Source organism: Rhagoletis pomonella, unplaced genomic scaffold (genome assembly GCF_013731165.1).
Source record: "Rhagoletis pomonella isolate Grant_MI unplaced genomic scaffold, Rhpom_1.0 Rhpom_scaffold_00001, whole genome shotgun sequence".
In the NCBI taxonomy this organism is placed as follows: Eukaryota; Metazoa; Arthropoda; class Insecta; order Diptera; family Tephritidae; genus Rhagoletis; species Rhagoletis pomonella.
The window spans coordinates 68,672,794-68,697,164 of NW_023458555.1; positions in this window are offsets into that span (position 1 = coordinate 68,672,794).

Genomic DNA, 24,371 nt, shown 5'->3' on the forward strand with positions numbered 1-24,371 from the left:
AACGACACTTTTATTTTTTATGAACTATGTTTTATTTATATCCTAAAATATTGTTAAAAACAAGTACTCTGGCGTTCTAAAGTATTGTCTGTTATTTACATTCATAATTTTGCTTTGAGTAAAAATGTACTGAAAAGTACTGATTTGCATGAAAAAGTCTAACGTACTGATTTCCCGCATAAAAAATCTGGGAACCCTAGTTGCGCTTGACAGCTTCTTTTTTTCTAGCTTAAATTTGTTGTTGGCCGAATGACCTGGACTCGAGCCCTGGTCAAAGCAATACCGAAAAAATACAGAAAAACCTTCGCCCCTCGACAGGCAATGGCACATCTCCGAGTGCGAGCATGTTTGCAAGCATATTTACCAATGTTTTAGTGCTTATCTAAGCGCTTAAAATTGATTTTTTCGTGCTTATTTTCTTCTGCCACGCTCATTATTAACTGAATATTGTGGAGACAAACGATTAACAAATTCAAGAAATTTGTTTTCCTATAATAATTTTATGCGCTGCTCTTAAATGATTTGACAATGTTGTTGTACTGTCATTAAGATTCATTTCTCTACCACACTTTTCACATTTCACTTAAGTTTTATAGGTATTTTTTTTTTAAATACGACCAAAAAGCACTCCGCGCTATCGTTAGGAGATCAGTTTTAATTTAAGAGATAACACTGCAAATAAATTTAAAAAATTCGAGAGTCGAAAGTAAAAAGTCGACTTCAGTCGACTTCCATAAACTGAAAGTCGATCACTAAAACTCGACTTTCAGGATTAAAAAGTCGATTTTGGTCGAAGTCGACTTTGCCATCCCTAGTATAATATCAAAGACTCTGGAGGTAGATGTCGCCTTGCCGCAAGTAGTTAAATATTGCGCCTAAAAATATGCACTACATACGCTACAGCGGAAATGGACGACACGCAATTTCTTTAAATTAAATTAATTGGTGCTCGTGTGTATGTTAGGGCTGCCAGATATCTCTGTTGCCAAACCGGCACACTTTAGGGAGGGCCTCTCGCTCCCTTCTCTTTCATTTCGCCGTGCGCAAGGATGTAGTGAAATTTTATTTTGACAGACAAAAACAAAAACATAAAAACATGAGATCATGAGATCACAACGTACGCCAACAAAACAAAACAACTTATCACAACTAAAGCACAGAGAATTTTTCACAATTTTTTTATTCTTTATAAAAATACAGTTTATACTAAATATATGAAAAAACCATAAAAATAAAATTGCTAAACTTTGTGCTAAACTCTGGAAAATTCAATAAATTTGCATACAAATTTGCAACATTCTAATCAGACTTTTTATAAAAAATTTTAAAATGAAGTTTTGCAGCCCATTAACAAGTCTATTCTGCGCTGGTAATAAAAAGTTTGTGACCGGTAATTAAAGTGTCTGTCAATTTTTAAACCCTTTTCGCATTCTGTGTACTCTTGTAACCAGTAAATTTTGTTACCATCTCATAAGCTGGTAACAAAGTATTACCCAGTGAAATATGCAATGCCAGAATTTGCACAATTCTTCATAGCTGAATTGCCGAATATTTTAACTGCATTACCAACGTTCCTAGAATCGCGGTGACAAGAACTAGTGAAATTTTTTGGTAATAAAATTTTCCGGTTACAAAATCTTCGGTAACGTGCAGAATAGACCTGTAAATGTTAGTTGATTTTTGGTATTGTTTTTACTGAGAGTTTCTTCCATACAAACTATGTTCGATAATTCTTTTTATATGGAAGACACTGTCAGAAAAAAAAAATAAATGCTAAAAATCAACGAAATTTGCTGGCAACTTCAGACTTGCACTTTATTAATCGGCTCAAAAGCTACATTTTCAAAATTTTTTTAAAAGATCTGATTAGAAATTGTGATCTGATAAAAGAGCCTCCGAGCCCATAATTTTGTACGGTACTGTACTTATAAGTACTCTAGGTTTCATGAAAGAAAAAAATTTAAGTACAATATAATATTAAAATATCAGTCATATTTTTCGTTGTTGTGAACTTGTTTCAAAAATTCTGTCTTTTCACAAATTAAACCGGTGCACTGAGAGAAAGAAGTTTAGAACAAGTAAGAAAGTCTAAGTTCGGGTGGAGCCGAACATTAAACACCCGGCGCAAGTGTTAAATATATGTTTTTTCACCTTTCCGAAAGCTACCGCTAGATGGTAAGCCGAGGTGTATCAATTATGAGTAAATTACCGTCCTTAAATTTCGAAATATTGCAGTTTGAAGCATTTCTGAAATTTACCGCTATATGAAAAGCGGCCGTAATTTTTGTCCGATTTCAATAATTTTCAACGTTTTGCTTTTATGTGGCAAGCACAATAAAAATACCGAGTTTGGTACAAATTGGTAGAACGGTTATTTATATACATATATGTGATCATAAGTGGGCGGTGCCACGCCCATTTTCTAAAATTTTACCATAAACGCATTTCTTGGTAAAGAATTGTTGCAAGCATCAATTTTGAATAAATTAGATTTAATATTTACTGATTTATCGAAGATTTTGTGTTTCCCTAAATTACCGTTATATGGGATGTGGGCGTGGTTATTGTCCGATTTTTTAAATTTTCGGCCATTTAGTATGCTGCACCAAGGCCAACAACTGTATCAAGTTTGGAAGAAATTGGTGCAGCGGTTACCAAGTTATACACATGTAACCATAAGTGGGCGTGGCTACGCCCATTTTCCAAAAATTTATATTATTCTTATTTTTCGCCTAAAAATTGTTGTAAATGTCAATTTTGAGTGAAGAATCTTCAGTAGTTACTAAAATATCGCAGTTTTCGTATTTCCGAAAATTACCGTTATATGGGATGTGGGCGTGGTTATTGTCCGATTTCTTAAATTTTCGGCAATTTAGTATGCTGTATCAAGGCCAACAACTGTGTCATGTTTGGAAGAACTTGGTAAAGCGGTTACCAAGATATACACATGTAACCATAAGTGGGCGTGGCTACGCCCATTTTCCAAAAATTTATAATATTCTTATTTTTCGTCTGAAAATTATTGAAAATATCAATTTTGAGTGAGTTATCTTCAGTAGTTACTAAATTTCGCAGTTTTCATATTTCTGGAAATTACCGTTATATGGGAAGTGGGCGTGGTTACAGTCCGATTTCGCCCATTTTCAATACCTTGGATTAACGGAAACCTACATACCAAGTTTCGTTGAGATATCTCAATTTTTGCTCGAGTTATCGTGTACACGGTCGGACGGAGACATTCTAAGCATTTATGTATACATTTGTCTATATCTATCTCGATTCGTTTTGGCTGTTACAAACAACCGTTATGTGAACAAAATTAATATACCCTTGTGCACAATTATAATAAAAAATAGAAGATAATATTTCTCAGTTCCATAGAATTTGTTTTGATAACTTTTGATTTTGAAATTTTACCAAGTCATTACAAACAATTTATGAGATTGAAGATGAAAAGCGTGGGGCGCATGTAATAGACTTGAATTGATATGAAAAGTAGTATATAATATATGTATGTACATATGTGAGTATATGAATAACGATCGCTTAAAATCGATCTCAAAGTTTTACTTGCGCTGTAGAAATTTTAGGTCTATGTTATGTAGTTTGACTATTGTCAATTATATGCTTTGTAATGCTTGCGCTCCACGTTTTTCGTTTTCAATCCCATAAATTGTTTATAATGACTTTTGCTAAAATTTCAAAATCAAAGGTTATCAAAACAAAGTCTATGGGACTGAGAAATATTATTTTCTACTTTTTAGTCGACTTATAAAAGCGTTGTATAGTACAAAGTTTTTTATTTTATTTATTTACACAAAAAAACCGTTTTACACTCATACTATGTAAAATACTCACTTTTGTGTCATAAGTTTTTTGAATTAAACAAAAAGTGTTATAAAGCTTACTTGTGTAAAATCAAACGGCGTATAATATATAACCCCAAATCATTTTATGACTTCGTAAACTCCAAGCGAAATGTACGTGGGTTTCCTTCCGCCATGAAGTATCAAAATACCGTCTCTAGTGATAATCAAACAATTTCTAACATGTTCGCTCAGTTTTTTAAATCCAATTATTCCATTAACTCACATGCTAACATTGACTATCCTTTTAAACTATGTCCAATGAGCTCAATAAATATCCCAGTAATATCTCCCGATGATGTAGTAGTTTATCTGAAATCCTTAAAGCGGTCCTTCAGTTATGGTCCTGACCAGATCCCTACTTGTATTCTTATAAATTGTTCTGATTATCTCTATGAGCCGTTAACAGCGTTATTTAATTTATCTCTTAAAGAGGGCGTTTTTCCAACTATATGGAAGGAATCGTTCATAACCCCGTTACATAAAAGCGGTAGCAGATCTTCAGTGGAGAACTACCGGGGAATAGCAATTATAACAAATCAGTTGACGCATTCTATCTCTTCTAGCATTTCATACAGTCAACATGGATTTTGCAAGGGCAAATCAACTTCTACAAATTTACTCGAATTAACATCCTATATCTCAAAAGCATTTAGTGAAAGCAAAACTGTTGATGTTATATATACTGACTTCAGTAAAGCATTTGACAAAGTGTGCCACTCGCTGCTCATCTACAAACTTGATCTTCTTGGTCTTCCACCTAATTTTCTACGTGGGATCTCTTCATACCTCTATGATAGATCACAAAGGGTAATGTTTAAAAATACTATCTCTGACGTCATTGATGTTACTTCAGGAGTCCCTCAAGGTAGCCACCTAGGCCCGGTTCTGTTCTTGCTTTTTATAAACGATATTTCTACAGATATACAATTTTCCAAAATTTTAATGTATGCAGATGATGTAAAGTTTTATAAATCGTACGTTTCAATTAAAGAAAGGTCTTTGCTACAATTAGACTTAGACAGCATGGCTTACTGGTGTTAAGTAAATCTTATGCCTCTAAATCTTAAGAAATGTAACGTAATGAGCTTCTCGCGAAGAGCTGTTCATCCCACTTCCTATACAATAGGTAACCATTACCTGGAACAGGTATACAATTTTGTGGACCTTGGTATCACAATGGATCCTAAGCTTAATTTTAATCTTCATATTAATGTGACGGTCTACAAGGCTAAAGGTGTACCTGCATTTGTGAAACGATGGTCAAAAGAATTTTGTGACCCTTATATCTCTAAAACCCTGTTTACAACATTAGTTAAGCCAATTCTGGAATACGGTTCGGTGGTTTGGAAACCAAGGTATCAAATTTACTCAGACAAGATAGAATCAATTCAAAAACAATTCCCACTTTTTGCTTTAAGAAATTTCCGTTGGGATTCTCAATATAACCTTCCACCTTATACGAGCCGATTAAAACTTATTAATCTTCCTACACTTTCCAGCCGCAGGCAAATGCTTGGTACAATTTTTATAGTTAAATTACTAACAGGCTCAATTTCAAGTCCGCTTCTTCTTGGCGAAGTTAGCCTTAATGCTCCCTCCCGGGTATCAAGACACTTTTGCCCCCTATTTCTGAAAGCTTGTAAAACTAATTTTGAATTGCACGACCCACTCCTTTGCTTATGCTAGGATTTTAACTCTCATTCCAGCACGTTTGATATATCAGATCCGCTTTTCAGCATTACGAAATCGATACTGTCCTCTCTCAATAAATGAATCATTAAAATATAGACATAAAATCGGCAGATGAATTTAGTTCTGTAGCTGAACAGTTTTAGATCTCGACACTTAACAAACTCCTGCCTATCGTGACTCGGCGCAAAAATTGAAAATACTGGTTCCGTACGTCATGCGGACTGCGCCCCTCGTGCGGATGGGCGGGAATGGAGGGTAAAAACCGTTGGATTATTATTATTATTATATTACCCTTCATATCAATTCAGGTCTATTACAAGCGCCCCACGATTTTCATTTTCAATCTCATAAGTGGTTTATAATGACTATTGCTAATATTTAAAAGTCAAAAGTTATCAAAACAATTTCTATGGGACTGAGAAATATTATTTTCTACTTTTTGGTCAATTTATAAAAGCGTGGTTAATTAAAAGGTGTTTTTGTTTTATTTTTTCTATTCGATGTTTAATAATATTTAATAATGTGGCCTACTATTGATTATATTTGATAATAATGTGATGTTAGATGTATTAAGCATATGCGCACTGGTTAAGAAACGAAAACGAAATTTGTGCAAATATTAATTGTTTATAAATCAAAACTTAGTTACTAACTAATAAGTAAATGTGTCTAAAACTAATTTATTGAACTTAATTAAACTGTGTTCCAATAAACTGATCTTTTGGAACCTATCTGCGAAATTTTTGCGAAATTCGACAAAATTTGAGTAAAATATACCTATTTGTTTATAATGCTGCATTTAAAATCTGTAGTTTCCGGAAAACAAACAACAGCGTTGAGCGACCTCTAATCCTTGTTCAAATAAGCTGAAATTTTAGGGGGACTTGACTTCCCTATTATCTTCAAAAACCCGAACTTTCTCTGTCGAAATTCAAAAAAGTTCAAATTTTTTAATCATTATTTATTAGATTTTTACGATCGTGGTATTTTCGGGTTCTCGTTGTTATAATCCCGGGATCTCGGGACTAGTCCCGGGATTTAGATATTCATTGTTTTTCAACAACTTAACTCGAAACAAGTAAGAAAGTTTAAGTTCGGGCGGAGCCGAACATTAAATACCCGGCGCAAATATTAAATATATGTTTTCCACCTTCCCGAAAGCTACCGCTACATCGTAATCCGGGGTTTATCAATTTTGAGTAAACCGGCGTCCTTAAATTTCGAAATATTGAAGTTTCAAGCATTTTTAAAATTTACCGTTATATGAAAAGCGGTAATTTTAGTCCGATTTCAATAATTTTCAGCGTTTTGCTTATATTTGGCAAGCACAATAATCATACCGAGTTTGGTACAAATTGGTTGAACGGTTACCGAGATACATATATGTGATCATAAGTGGGCGGTGCCACGCCCATTTAAAAAAAATTTTATCATAAACGTATTTCTTGATAAAGAATTGCTGCAAGCGTCAATTTAGAATAAATTAGCTTTAATATTTACTGCTTTATCGAAGATTTCGTATTTCTCTAAATTACCGTTATATGGAATGTGGGCGTGGTTATTGTCCGATTTTAAAAAATTTCGGCCAGTTGGTATGATGTACCAAAGCCAACAACTGTGCCAAGTTTGGAAGAAATCGGTGCTGCGGTTGCCAAGATATACACATGTAACCATAAGTGGGCGTGGCTAGGCCCATTTTTCAAAAATTTATAATATTCTTATTTTTCGTCTAAAACTTATTGTAATAATCAATTTTGAGTGAATTATCTTCAGTATTTACTAAAATATCGCAGTTTTCGTATTTCTGAAAATTACCGTTATATGGGAGGTAGGCGTGGTTATTGTCCGATTTTGCCCATTTTCAATACCATCCGTCCTACGCCCGAAAGAAGTATACGTACCAAGTTTCGTTACGATATCTTAATTTTTACTCGAGTTATCGTGTGCACAGACGGACAGACGGACGGACGGACGGACGGACGGACGGACGGACAGACAGTCACCGCTTAATCGATTTCTCTTTTTATCCTGATCATTTATGTATACATTTGTCTATATCTATCTCGATTCGTTTTGCCTGTTACAAACAACCGTTATGTGAACAAAGTTATAATACCCTTGTGCACAAGTGCGCTCCGGTATAAAAATTGCATCAATATTGTTTGAGAAGCTAACCTACCATATAATAAATCTATACATAGTACATACCCCAGTAAAAGGATTATGTCTATATGTATATATATAAGAATTATGTCTTGGTGGTCATTTGCCGCTTTAAATAAATTTTTTCCTCTTCTCTCCCTGGCGGCAACAATGACCCGGTTCTATAGTGAATGTCCTAGAAGCTTTACAGTATAGTTGGTGGCAATTTCAAAATGGGTGCGAATCATTTCTACTGAAATGCAATATACATATACTTATTTCAGACGAAATACCTTAAAAGTTTGAACGCATAGTCAAGTTGGAAAATCACATCCATTGGGCAAGAGCGTTCGATGTACTCAATGGTCCAACAGGTCGATTTAATCTGACCTTCACGGCCCCTTTTCTCACTTGGCTAGTTTTAGTAATAGCTCGACTTCAGCACCACTTGGCAACACGTTTTTGCAATAGTATTGCATACATATTTAAAACATTAGCCAAATCGGATCATAAATAAGATTTTTAGTAATAACTCAACCACGGCGCCAACTGTAAATTGTGAAATAAACCATCCAGAGACCCACTCAGACACACAAAAAGTTTCGTTAAAATCAGTACAACCATTTAGGAGGATTTTACTCACAAACATCCCTACAGAAGAATTAAAAAATACATTCAAAGATAGCTAAAGATCGGTACGTTTGTAGGCCTCACACCACCTTTTCAAATAGCCCAAATTTTCTCCATGAGTATAGGCTTGATTTCAACTACATACTTTTAGAGATATGAAATATAAAAATTCGATTTATATGGGAGGTGCCACGCCCCCCTTTCCAATAGTTCCAATTTTTCTCGAAGAGTATGCGATTGATTTCGTATATCTCCACACCAAGTTCCAGAACTCTACCATGAACACTTCCGAAGATAGGCAGTATGAAAAATTCGGTTTGTATAGAATATGCCACGCCCCCTTTTCCAAACGTTCCAATTTTTCCTCAAGAGTTGATTGCGTATATCTCCGTACCAGGTTCCAGAACTATACCATGAACACTTCCAGAGATATGCAACATGAAAAATTTGGTTTGTATGGAAGATGCCACGCCCCCTTTTCCAATAGTTCCAATTTTTCTCCAAGAGTATGTGATTTATTTCCTACATCTCCATACAAAGTTCCAGAACTCTACCAAAAAAATTCCAGAGATATGCAGTATGAAAAAATCGGTTTGTGTGGGAGATGCCACACCCCTTTTTACAGTAGCTCAAATTTGTCTCCAAGGGTATGCGATTGATTTCGTATATTTCTATACCAAGTTCCAGAACTCTACAATGAACACTTCCAGAGATACGTAGTATGAAAAATTTGGTTTGTATGGGAGATGCAACAACCCCATTTACAATAGCTTAAATTTTTCTTCAAGGGTATGCGATTGATTTCGTATATCTCCATACCAAGATCCAGAACTCTACCATGCACACTTTCAAAGATATGTAGCTTGAGAAATTCGGTTCGTATGGGAAGTGCTACGGCCCCTTTACATATAGATTTTTTTAGCCTAAAACCATCCCTTCCAGTTTCAAAAAAATCGGCTCAGCCGCTCTCGAGCCCTGCGAAAACTAAAAAACGGCTTTCAAAATATATATTAGTTGAGATATATTATATATTATAATTATATTTTGACAGTATCCGCTGTTTCTGATTGGCGCAAAAAAATCTTGCCTAGTGACGAATTCGAATTGGAAAACAGGAATCTATAAGCTTATCCAGACAAAAAGCTACCTACGTACCGAATTTTAGGCAAATCGGACCATAAATACGATTTCTTCGAATAGATCGGTCCCTGGTCCACTTCTCGGAAAAAATGGATCATATATGCCAATATATGCTAAAAAGCTACTTACGTTCCAAATTTTAAGCAAATCGGATCGTAAATACGATTTTTTCGAATAGATCGGACCCTGGTCTACTTCTCGGAAAAAATTGATCATACGTGCTAATATATGCTAAAAAGCTACTTACGTACCGAATTTTAAGCAAATCGGACCATAAATGCGATTTTTTCGAATAGATCGATCCCTGGTCCACTTCTTGGAAAGAATGGATCCCATATGCTAATATATGCTAAGGAGCTACCTGCGTACCGAATTTTAAGGAAATCGGACCGCAAATACGATTTTTTCGAATAAATCGGTCCCTGGACCACTTCCCGGAAAAAATGGATCATATATGCTAATATATGCTAAAAGGCTACTTATGTACAAAATTTTAAGCAAATCGGACCATAATAAGTTTTTTTCGAATAGACCGGTCCCTAGTCCACCTACCCGAAAAAAGTAGATTTTTTTAACCTAAAACATGGTGGTTACCGAAAGCTATTTGTATACAAAATTTCATGAAAATCGGACCAGCCGTTCGCGAGATTACCTGTTACAAAAAAAAGGGACTTCTCTTTATATAATTAGTATAGATTATAAACAATTAATAGACAAACGAAAAATAGCGAAAACCGGTAAAAATGTCACTTAACTTAATCAGCCGACCGCAAGGTTATATGTTTGAAGTTTGCAGAAAAAAAATTCATATTCATTGCTATTTTTAACCGACTTCCAAAAAAGGAGGAGGTTATCAGTTCGTCGGAATATTTTTTTTTTTTATGTATGTTACCGCATAACTTTGCACCACATTAACCGATTTCAATAATTCTTTTTGCAACGGAAAGGTAGTGTCTCAGAGGTGGTCCCATACTAATTTGGTTTAGATCCGATCATTGGATCATGAAATATATAGATATATATATATATTTTTTTTTTTAAGTCGGTTTTTTTTTTTGGTAAAAATTAGTTACTTGTATACATATGACATTGCCTGAAATGAAAAGGATACAAATAAAACGATGCTTCCTCAAAAGACGAACAATGTGTATGTCAGTATTTGAGCATTCTTGCACTTATTGCTACAGTCTTACCAACTGCAACAGTTATTGTGGAAACATTGTTAATTCGTAATATTATTATTTAAGATGTGTATTGTGGTTGCCACAGAGGCATATATCAATCTACTAACGAGAACTCTCAGATTCAAATAATGTGAGAAATAGACTTCTTTAACCATAGATTAATGACTTCAACAATCACTCAACAGATTTTATTTCACATTTGTTGGTATTGAGGACTCTTATTAGAAATTCTAATATTTCGGTACCGAGTATCGAATGTATTGGATACTTTTCAAGTCGGTACCGAATATCGAGCAATACTTAAAAGTACCGACTCAGCACATCACTATTCGTCATCGTTTTGCAAACACTTGCATGCGTTGGCAGTGAGGGAAGGAGACAAAAATGTATGTATTTATTTATTTATTAAGTCTACAGAAAAAAGAGATAAAAAGATTTAGATATTTAAGTATATATGATATATTACAGAGCAAACTAATTATACGTATTCATTTGTAATAATAATAATAACAATATAAAATAGCGAGTTGGGGAGCTGGCGAGGCCTAGTCTCCAGTCGACTTTTGTGTGCGGCGGGCGGAAAGGCCTAGTTTCCGCTCCGCTCTGTGGACAAGCTGTTGTTCATGGTCGGAAAGCCTGAGTTACCGATCCATGTTCCCGAAGTCATTACGTTGTATGTGAGGCAGGCGGAAAGGCCTAGTTTCCGCTCCGCGCTGTGGACGAACTGTTGGGCGTGGTCGGAAAGGCCGAGTTACCGGCCCGTGCTCGTATTGCCTTAAGCGGTCGCGAAAATATTCGAAGCCATTACAATTGCACTAAGCAGTCATGGATATTGTGTAATTTTTCGGTCTCGGTTAAAGATATTAATTTATTTATTTAACATGTTGAGCAAACTTTTCTTTATTACAAAAAGCGATTCAGGTATGTTGAAGCAATCATAATGTTTGTTAAAATCTTGGCATAGACAATGAAAAGCATCATGCATTTCGAAGTTTGATTTACAAATACTCAGCACAATTCTAGTTTCGGATCCATAGTTACTTGCTCAACATTGTGGTCAGATATCATACTTATCGTCGTTTAAAGTGCAAAACCGCGTATCAACAAAATGCAAAACCGCGTATCAGCAAAATGCAAAACCGCGTATGTGAAGTTGTAGAAATTATTTTCTAGAGCGTAAAAACACTCATATTTCAAAATGGCTCTCTTTTTTTAAAGCAATCGCATATTTGCCTAGTATATTTCAGGACGAATGGATAAGGATTGAGCCAAGAGCTTGTGTGAGCAAATCCAATTTTTGGCAGCCAATGTCAGTTACGCGGTTTTGCAGAATCACGATACGCGGTTTCGTACTTTAAACGACGTTATACGAATTTGAGTGGAACGATTTTCTAGAAAGGGACATGAATTTACATTCTTTCAAATTGAGTGACATGGAATTGCCCTGCAAACCAAAGTTCCCAAAATCTTAACGAAATCTTTAGGAGTATCTGATTTCTGTAACGATATTTTCCGAATCTTCAAAGAAAATTATATGAAGTGGTTGACACGAAAAGACATTTCTGTACGAAAAATAAAGAAAATTCTGAAAAAAGTCTGCAAGAAATTCTTCACATAGCAGCATTATTTTCATTTCTTTACCGATTTTCTTCCGAAATTTCGTAAAAGAATGGAAGTGTGCGTAATTTATTTCATTTTAGAAAATTCTGCAAAAAATCGGATGGGATCTTTCCGAATTCTTTAAAAATTCTTTACGATTCAGAATACTCTGAAAATATGGTTTGCAGGGTGGCTTCACACCACTCGAAAATGCTAGTGTATGTGTGCGTAAGTATATATTTCGGCTTTGGTAAACAGATGGCGCAATATTTATAACCTAATCGCAGCGTATGTACTAGGGATGTTGCGAATGTGGAATTTTAGACATCCGCGGATGCGGATGTTTAAAAGCTAACATCCGCGGATGCGGATGCGAATGCGGATGTCATGTATTTTAGAGAAATAATTTAGGTGGGTAAATTAGGTTATTTAGGTAAATAAAAAATGAAAAGGTTAATAATCCTTAATAATCTGCCTTATCCTGGGTTTTGCCCGAAAAAAAATTCACCCGAAAATTTGTATTCCGCCCATAGTAAATATGTACATGAAAACCAAAAGTGAAAGGTGCACCGGTTCGGGGAAAATTAAACTCATGATAAGACTGAAGGTTTTTTTTAGTACTTGAATTTAAAAATTGGAACATTGTATTTACTAAAAACTTTTTGAAGGGTCGTAAATCAAACCTGCACCACTATAACTCGCTCGAGGCGACAAATTTGAAAAACTTGAAACTTGGCAAAATTGTAAACTCTTTTCGATTGACACTGCACCAGTTGAGAGGACTTTGAGTTGTATTTATTTATTTTAATTGCGGTGCAATAATTACTTTTTGAGCATTTCATCGGGGCTGCAAATGTCGGATATATCCTCCTGACTTTCATCTTCACAATCTAGCATCATGGCACAATCGTTATTTAAACACCGTTTTTTCGAAATAAATTTTCATTCTCATTCTTTTGGTTGTTTCGGAATTTGTCACGTCATCAGCGTTTTTCGATTTTAGTTTTTGTAACTCATTTTTAATGCTTTCTTCTGTGACTGGTTAGTTTCCAGGGACCGAAAATAACAGTGATTTTTTTCCGAGTTAAATTTGGCCTAATATTTTTTATTCCGAAATAAACGTCCGGATAATAAATAAACCGCTTATCCAAATTAAACAAAGTTGGTATCATATGAAAGAGGGCTGAAATAGCTTTTAAACAGAAATAACGAATGAAGGTTACCACCTCTATTTATATTTTTTTTATAACTTAATACTAAAGAGATTCATGTAAATACATACCTGACCCAATGTTTGTTCTATTGTAATTAACAGGGAACGGATTTTATGGAAATTGTATTTTTTTTTGCTAAAGAGATAGAGTATATTCGATTAAGAATGTCTACGATTTAGCTTTCCCTGATTCCATATATACGCAATTGATGTTGCCTTTTTTGCCTTTTTTAAGATCTTTGCCTTTTTTTGCCTTTTCTACCTTTAAAAAAGTGATTATAGCAATTAAATTTTTTTTAAGATTAAAAAATATACACATGCCCATGCGGCTTATAGAAGCGCAGGGACTCTTGCCAAATTGGTGTTGGAAAAATTCAAAGCCGTTTTCTCAGCTAACGTAGGCTGTAGGGGTAAGGGGTGTATATAAAATTGTAAAGGGCGAGGAAAACGCCCTTATTCCTGATAATATGAACGTTTCAAACGTTCCATTATTTAAATTGCGCCCCACTTGTATCAACTTGCGTCGAGCGACATTTAGTATATTCAAGGCTTTTCTTCGCGAAAATTGAATGAAAATGCTGCCAGAAAACTTCAAAATGTATCCTGTGGTTCAATGTTACTAAAACTATACAGATTAAAGTTTTATGAGTTAGAAACTCGAAAGGCTAAAATAGTCAAAGATTCAAAGTACAAATTTTCCATGTAATGAAACTAGTTCATAGTTTTTCTCTTTATACTTGTAATATAAACATTTCTAAAATAAATTTATTTTTTGATTGTTCTTCGTATTTTCTGTCTTTTTATTTTGCTTTTTTTGCAATACCTAGTGCCTTTTCCTGCCTTTTTCGCTATTTTGTTTTGCCTTTTTTGCAATACCTAGTGCCTTTTCCTGCCTTTTTCGCTATCTTTTTTTGCCTTTTCCAGCCTATTTCGTTATTTTATTTTGCCTTTTTTATAGGTTTTTAGGTCCTAAGAATCCGTTCCCTGGTAATTAATAAACATTTTTTATTGAAATATTTTTCAATGTGGGCTTTCCTCTTTTAGACATTTCAGTTTTAAAGCTATTTAAGTCCTCTTTCATTGGATACCAAACTTCTTTAATTTGGAGAAGCAGTTTGTTTATTATCCGGAAAGTACTTTTATTTCGGAATAAAAAATATTTGGCCAAGTTTAACTCGTAAAAAAATAACTGTAATCTTCGGTCCCTTCAATATTCGCATTCGCTAAAGATCCGCATTGATTTTTGCGAATGCGAAAGCGAATGCGAATGTTAAAATTATTGCGGAAGCTCCGCGGTTGCGAATGCGAATGCGAATATTCGCAACAACCCTGGTATGTACATATGTAAATACATATACACGTACATATGTTGATTGCAGTTAATGTGGATCTGTTTCTATTTTTTAGTAATCTATGTATGTCTATACATATTTAGGGAGTTCGCAAGGTGTTGTATACTGTCGTATTGTTGTATGTCGTAAACTTTAAACGGATAAAACTATATTTAAGTGATTCGCCAGCTACCATAAAAGTCGTATTATGAAATTTCACACCATTTAAAAATATTTGTTTGCTGATTCAAGTCCCCTAAACATTTATTTAGCCGTTAAAGACTTCACGACATACAACGACACTTACGACACCTTGTGAACCACCTAATTATATATGTACATACATATATGTATGAACACATGTATGCATAATACGCGAAAACTTTTTGAAGTGAAACAACACTTAAAAAAAGACCTATCCAAGAATATAAGTAAAGGTGAGTACGTACATAGATAAAGAAAAAGATAAAGGCAAAGGTAAAAATAAAAATGAAGATAAGGCAAAAATGAAGACCAAGGTAAATTTAAACACTTTACTTATGTATGTGTATAAGGGCAAAGGTGAAGAGGAATATGTATATGAAGAATATGATAAACATAAAAATAAAAACAAAAATAAATATAAAGAAAAATATGAGGATTAGGGTACCGATAAAAGCATAGATGAAGATAGAGGAATAAAGATTAAAATAAAGGTAGTTGTAGAGAAAATGATATAGATAGAGGAACAGAGACTAAATCTGGGAACTATTTCGGGATTTTAAAGATTTTCGGGATTCTCGGCACGTATCGATATAATAGTCGATATTTTGTCGGTTTTGTGATCGATATCGAAATTTGTATCGATATTATTGATTTCGCCATCGATATTTTTGGAACTTATCGATACAATGATCGATATTTTTATTGATATTTTTTACCAATTTTGTTATCGATAGTTTTATTGATTTCGCTATCGATTTTGTAATCGCTTTTGTTACCGACTTTGTTATCGATTTTATTATCGATTATTTATCGATTTTTTCATCGATATTTTTATCGATTTTGCTATCGATATTTTAATAGATTTTTTTGTAGATATTTTTTTAGATTTTGTTGTCGATATTTCAATCGATTTTGTCATCGATATTTTTATCGGTTTTGTTATCGATATTTTTATTGATAGTGTTAACGATTTTGATATTTTCATCGATATTGTTATTGATTTGGTTATCGATATTTTCGGAACTTATCTATATTTTTAACGATTTTGTTATCAATATTTTTTTATCGATTTTATTATCGGTTGTTTTATCGATTTTGCTATCGATATTTTTATCGATTTTGCTATCGATTTTGTTGTAGATTTATTTATCGATTTTGTTGTCGATATTTTTATCGATTTTGTCAACAATATTTTTATCGGTTTTATTACCGATTTCATCGATTTTGCTATCGATATTTTTATCGCTTTTGTTATCGATATTTTTATCGATTTTGTTATCGACTTTGTAATCGATATTGTTATCGCTTTTGTTATCGATATTTTTATCGATTTTGTTCTCGACTTTGTAATTGATTTTGTTATCGACCTTGTTATCGTAAATTGATAGATTTTGTAATCTTGTAGTTTTAGTATTTTTTTTTAATTTTTCACAAACTTTGGAGCTTTGATTTCTACGAGTTTCGTTATCGATTGTCCTATCTACATACCTACTCAAAACCACAACTCAAAAACCACTGGATAGAGTTCCGTCAAATTGTCGTGCTACAAGAAAACTCTCTAGGTGGTGCTGGGGTAGCGATATTTATAAAAGTCGTAAGTCGTTCAAATTTTAAATGTATGTACCTATATGAAAAAAAATTCTTTTGATAAAAATGGGATTTGGAAATCCGTAATTTACACACGGTCAAAAATTTGGGTTTAGTTTTTAAAGCGCGCTGGGACTACTGTCTTTTTAATCTTTTATAGTCTACTTTTTAAACTAGTCAATAGCTTTAAGCAATTTTTAATACATTATGGTTTAAATTTTAGTCCACAATGTTCGTGGTTTAAAAATCAAACCAAAATGTTTTAACTCTCTGTTTCATATATAGAAAATTTGGTTTAAAATCTAAACCGAAATAGAAAACGTTTGCACACAGCGAAATGTGGTGTTGATTCAACATATGAAAGATTCAAACTCAACATATGAAAGCACAGTGTGCAAAGATGCTTGATATAATTGGTTGCTACCAAAGCAAAGTGGTTCTGATCGCAAATCTAGCTGGACGAAACTATTTAAACAAATACTCGTTGATGGATCTTTACACTACTTCTTACCTAGGGGATTTTTGAGTCGCTGATTACGAATCTGAAGTCACTTATCAAAAATTCAAAATGGCGGATCCAATATGGCGGACGAAAATTAAAAAAAATCGGTAGATTTCTATGAAACTGGGTATCTGGGGGTTTTCTGGGTCGTTGATTACATATCTAAAGTCATTTACCAAAAATTCAAAATGGCGGATCCAATATGGCGGCCGAAAATTAAAAAAAATCGGTAGATTTCTATGTAACTTGGTACTATTTTTTTAACCCTTTCATAACCAAAGGTTTTATAACTCCAAGTATTTTTCTGTTTTAACACACAACCCCTCCCCCCCTCTTCCCCGTGGATCCGCCACTGATCTTATATTTATATTCAGATACATTCCTGTTAATAATTACTTTTCAATTTTGAGATTTGACATACTGTCACTAAAATGTAAATATCTAAGCCAATTGGTTAGACTTGGTTATCGAACTTACCCTCTGCATTTGCGAAGGTGTAAAGAATAATATGCAAGTGGTTTTATAACGGCCTTCGGCGGCCTTTACTTTTCCTACTCTTTAATTTATTTTTTTAATTAATCAAAACGACGATTTTTCAGAATAAATTTGCTTATACCAATGTGGACATAAATTGCGTTATGACCTCTGAATCTATAGCGGAATAAGTGTAATTTTTTGTCTATAAAGTCAATGTGCAATTATGCAAGTATTTGTGAGTGCAATTAGCAATATTTTAAGTTAAATTTCAGCTTTTAAAATAGAGTTCTCAAATAGGCGGCGTTGACTTACCTTTTTTTGTTTGTTTTCATATGTTAATGCTTTAATAAATGCAATTTCTATTTGAATGTATTGTCAGGAATGTATTCCAAGTACCATTAAGTATTTTAAAAACAAAAAAAATTTTGACTTTCGTCCAGCTAGATCTGCTATCCGAACCACTGTGCAAAGCTGTCCGGGTTCAATCCGCATCAGACCTTTTTATTTTTTATTTCTTATTCTTAATTATGAAAATGTTTGAGTTTAAAATTTAAACCGAACTGTTTAAATTCGAAACCTAACATATCGCACACCGTCTTCAAAAGAGTCACAACTCAAAATTTGTCATTTTTGAAATTATGCACTAAAAATATACACAGAGCTTTTATTTACCTATCAGCAAAAGCTGGAGCAAATTATGGTTATAATTTGTTAAAAAAAACCTAAGGTAAAGTCTCTCTTGATCATATGATTAGCATTTGCTACGAAATAACTTTTCGTATTTTCTGACGAACGTATTATTTTGAGTTGTGACTCTTTTGAAGACGGTGTGCGATATGTGCTCTCTTTTTTTTGAACTTGGAAGGTTTGTATTTGAAACTGAATTTAGTTTGGTCATATATGTAGTCCAAAAAGTTTAAAATTAAAACCGAAATTTTTAACCGTGTAGAAAGATCGAAAAATTGTGTAAGCGCAACTGTCTGACGCCCTCATGCACCCTAAATGCGATCTTGCATCTACCTAGAAACCAATATTAACACAAATTGTAAAAGTACGAATTAACAAGGAGAGATCACGGTAGGTATATAAATTGCGGGCATATATCAAGATAATCAACCGTTCAGCTATGCAAAAACTAAAAATGCGGGTCTGTAGTACTTTTTATGCTGATTTTAACTACATAAATATTATTTGGTGCCATTGAAAAGTAAAGAAGATATAAGAGGTTAAAAAATGGTTTATTTTGAAATATTAATATTTTCTAAACTACGTAACCGATTAAAAAGGTAGGGATGTTTATAATAATAAAGACAATTAATTTATCTTCAAGTTTATATATAAAATGCAAATGCTTGTTGATATATTTAAATCAAAAATATTAAAAAACCAAAAAAATGTTTTAATTTTTTAATAAAATAACCTTTTTTTGAAAAAGTGCAAATTCAATGCTAAGAAAATTTGTATTATTTAGAAAGCGAAAATTCTTACCTTTAATTTGATATACATATTATATTATGATTTGCTTTTGAGTTTTAAGAGTTTAGTGGTAGTGAAAGAAGTTCTGCGCAAATATCAGCCCCCTTCTTCGGTACCACTGAAAGGAGAATTCTACTTAGTGAAGGTTATAATCCATAAGTGCGGCCGAAGGCCGCCTACGCCGAATGGTGTTCTCTGCAAGAAGTGTTCAGCCGCCCTTCTTCGGCAACACAGAAAGGAGAATTCTACTTTGTAAGGGTTAGAAACCATAAGTGCGGCCGCAGGCCGCCTACGCAGAAAGAAGTTCTGGGAAAAAGAAATTATGATATCACTTCACAGTTGCCACTTGCTTGTATATGCTTTTAATTTTTTTATCACTGAATTCTTAAACCTCAAAAGCAGATCATAATAAAATATGAATATCAAACTAAAGGTAGGAACTTTCACTTTCTAAATAATATATATTTCTTTAGCATTTATTATGCACTTTTTTTATGAAACAATTATACAATTTTGTTTGTTTTTTAATATTTTTGGCATAAATATGTAAACAAGCATCCACATTTCATATACAAACTTAAAGATAGATTAATTGCCTTTATTTTTACATCATTACTTTTTCAATCGGTTACGTAGTTTAGAAAATATTAATATTTTTAAATATCGAAAAAAAAGTTTAACCTCTTATATCTTCTTTACTTTTCAAAATAATATTTGTTTAGCTGAAACCAGCGTTAAAAGTGCTATCGGTCTGCATTAGAACGCTTTTATCAACTTACAATGTTGTGTGTCCAGACACCATTATGGTTATAAAAACTCTGCTTTGCAAAAATCCTATAAAAAAAGTCAAGACATCAACCTCGCCAGAAGGTCTCATATCAAATACTCTAGAGCACTGATGAGCACAGCCTTGCCCGCGAGCAAAGCTTTCTTAAGCTTTCTATACATTTTGTACAGCTCTCTCTGCCCAACGCTGCTCTAGAGGTATATGTCGCTCGCCGCAAGTAGTTAAATATTGCGCCTACAAATGTGCACTACATACGCTACAGCGAAAATGGACGACACGCCATTTCTTTAACTGAAATTAATTGGTGCTCGTATGTATGTACATTAGGGTGGTCCAAAAAAAAAGTAAAATCGCAATTGTAATGCTATCACCCCCTAGGATTGTTCTATATTGAAAATAAGTATACCCCTATTTTTTATTTTGAAATCAAAAACTTTTAAGAGGTCGCTCAAAGCGCTCAAAGTTTTCTATGTATTTTTACATGGGAAAAATAAAATTTTTCATAGAAATGGTATAGAATTCCTGAATTCCAATATTTTTAGATCGGAAAATTTTGGTTCTCTTCAGGATACTTTCAATAATGATACCCAAATGTTTATTTAGGCATATTTTAATACTAACGATTTTTTATTGATCGCCCCATTGCATTTTTCGGGGTTTTTGTGGGTTTTTTGCAGACCTATAAATTATACTTGCGATGAAAAAATGGTTAAATTAACAATTAGGTTTACTATTGGGAATCTCCCGCAGAAAAACAGAGTTTTCTGGTAGCAAACCATTGATTTTTAACTATTCTATACCGTTTCTACAAAAAGTTGTTTTTCCTCAAAATAAAATACATGGGAAACTTTAGGCGCTTTGAGCGATCTCTAAACATTTTTTGATTTCAAAATAAAACAATATGGGTATATTTTTTTCGGTAAAGAACAATCCTATGGGGTGAGAGCATAAAAATTCCGACTCCACTTTTTTACATGCATTTTGGACCACGCTAATGTACGTACATATATGGAAGTGTGTGCACCAATCTATTAATATCGTTGAATTATTTTAATATGTATTGCAAAATTTTATACAGACAAGACAAAAAGTAGAAAATAAATAAAATAAAAAACTTTGTAATATACCACGCTTTTGTAAATAGACGAAAAAGTAGAAAATAATATTTCTCAGTCCCATAGAATTTGTTTTGATAACTTTTGACTTTTAAATATTAGCAATAGTCATTATAAACCACTTATGAGATTGAAAATGAAAAGCGTGGGGCGCTTGTAATAGACCTGAATTGATATGAAGGGTAATATAATAATAATAATAATCCAACGGTTTTTACCCTTCATTCCCGCCCATCCGCACGAGGGGCGCAGTCCGCATGACGTACGGAACCAGTATTTTCAATTTTTGCGCCGAGTCACGATAGGCAGGAGTTTGTTAAGTGTCGAGATCTAAAACTGTTCAGCTACAGAACTAAATTCATCTGCCGATTTTATGTCTATATTTTAATGATTCATTTATTGAGAGAGGACAGTATCGATTTCCTAATGCTGAAAAGCGGATCTGATATATCAAACGTGCTGGAATGAGAGTTAAAATCCTGGCATAAGCAAAGGAGTGGGTCGTGCAATTCAAAATTAGTTTTACAAGCTTTCAGAAATAGGGGGCAAAAGTGTCTTGATACCCGGGAGGGAGCATTAAGGCTAACTTCGCCAAGAAGAAGCGGACTTGAAATTGAGCCTGTTAGTAATTTAACTATAAAAATTGTACCAAGCATTTGCCTGCGGCTGGAAAGTGTAGGAAGATTAATAAGTTTTAATCGGCTCGTATAAGGTGGAAGGTTATATTGAGAATCCCAACGGAAATTTCTTAAAGCAAAAAGTGGGAATTGTTTTTTGAATTGATTCTATCTTGTCTGAGTAAATTTGATACCTTGGTTTCCAAACCACCGAACCGTATTCCAGAATTAGCTTAACTAATGTTGTAAACAGGGTTTTAGTGATATAAGGGTCACAAAATTCTTTTGACCATCGTTTCACAAATGCAGGTACACCTTTAGCCTTGTAGACCGTCACATTAATATGAAGATTAAAATTAAGCTTAGGATCCATTGTGATACCAAGGTCCACAAAATTGTATACCTGTTCCAGGTAATGGTTACCTATTGTATAGGAAGTGGGATGAACAGCTCTTCGCGAGAAGCTCATTACGTTACATTTCTTAAGATTTAGAGGCATAAGATTTACTTAACACCAGTAAGCCATGCTGTCTAAGTCTAATTGTAGCAAAGACCTTTCTTTAATTGAAACGTACGATTTATAAAACTTTACATCATCTGCATACATTAAAATTTTGGAAAATTGTATATCTGTAGAAATATCGTTTATAAAAAGCAAGAACAGAACCGGGCCTAGGTGGCTACCTTGAGGGACTCCTGAAGTAACATCAATGACGTCAGAGATAGTATTTTTTAAACATTACCCTTTGTGATCTATCATAGAGGTATGAAGAGATCCCACGTAGAAAATTAGGTGGAAGACCAAGAAGATCAAGTTTGTAGATGAGCAGCGAGTGGCACACTTTGTCAAATGCTTTACTGAAGTCAGTATATATAACATCAACAGTTTTGCTTTCACTAAATGCTTTTGAGATATAGGATGTTAATTCGAGTAAATTTGTAGAAGTTGATTTGCCCTTGCAAAATCCATGTTGACTATATGAAATTCTAGAAGAGATAGAATGCGTCAACTGATTTGTTATAATTGCTATTCCCCGGTAGTTCTCCACTGAAGATCTGCTACCGCTTTTATGTAACGGGGTTATGAACGATTCCTTCCATTATAGTTGGAAAAACGCCCTCTTTAAGAGATAAATTAAATAACGCTGTTAACGGCTCATAGAGATAATCAGCACAATTTATAAGAACACAAGTAGTGATGTGGTCACGACCATAACTGAAGAACTGCTTTAAGGATTTCAGATAAACTACTACACCATCGGGAGATATTACTGGGATATTTATTGAGTTCATTGGGCATAGTTTAAAAGGATAGTCAATGTAAGCATGTGAGCTAATGGAATAATTGGATTTAAAAAACTGAGCGAACAGTTTAGAAATTGTTTGATTATCACTAGAGACGGTATTTTGATACTTCATGGCGGAAAGAAACCTACGTATATTTCGCTTGGACTTTACGAAGTCATAAAATGATTTGGGGTTATATATTATACGCTGTTTGATTTTACACAAGTAAGCTTTATAACACTTTTTGTTTAATCAAAAACCGTATGACGCAAAAGTGAGTATTTTACATAGTATGAGTGTAAACCGGTTTTTTTGTGTAATCTAAAATAACGCGACTTTCTGTTTTTTAAATTTCTCAGTTCTTTAGTGAACCATAACTGTGTTTGTTCTTTAGGCACATACATGCGTTTAGGCACATGCTTTTCAAATAATTTATGTAAAGTAAGGTTAAAAAGTGCAACGCATTTTTCAATATTTTTTTTATGTGCAGGCTACGACAATTTAGACAGTTCTTTGTTAAGCTTTTTAAAGTTGGCTTTCGAAAAATCAAAGCGAATATTTGGGGGACATGTAATAAGATCAACGGCAATAAGGTCAATTGACTTTATTTCCCCCCTGGTGCGACATTATTACCTTTTTAAAAGCGAAATAAAGTCCATTGACATTAAATTTGCTTAGCTTCGCGGCGGCCCGCGTCCGCGCGCCACACCGCGCACGCCTCGCTCGCGCCACGCGTACCCCGCGCGACCGGCGCGCACACCACGTCACGCTACGCCGCGGCTCCGGCCCCCCTTCCCCGTCTCCCGCCGTGCTGTAACGTAGGTAGATTTATTTTTTGTATACGTTGAAATAAAATTATTATATATTTCAAAGATCGAGGGCTTATATGCAATAATACCCTCTATCTGCACACTTTTCACAAAGATGAGATTCTGATATAAAAAATCCACCTAAGCTTTAACTGTCATCGGTGATATTAATGCTACCTTATATAACGACGGGTAATAAGTCCCAGATGGTTTCTAAAAAAAATGGCACTTTAAAAAAAAAAAATAACATTTCAATATAATTTTGTGAAATCCTTTGAGTGCACTTCTTTTTCTCAAATAAAATTTTCTAATTCATAAAGGCTATTCAACTGGTTTACCTTATTTTATCAGTGCACTTTTGTTTTAAAAATGTGGAAGGAATTGCACCTTTTTTTGGCACTTTTATTTTTATATTTGGCACATTTTGGCACTTTTTTATCCTCAATATGGCACCTCATAACTAAGGATAGTTGGCAGCCCTGATTGGAAGATTTCTGCTATGTTTTGGCAACAACTTGTCTGCAGTAAAAAAGCATATAATTTTTGTTTCAAAAGTGTGTGAAAACCAATCAATTAACTTACATGATCTCGGTTCCGATATTAAAAAATCAATAATTGTTTATACCCGCATTTTGGCACATTGGCTTGAATGTGCCATCTAATAAATAGTGTCGTCGTTCGCCTTGCTTTTAAATGATGTCACAAATTGC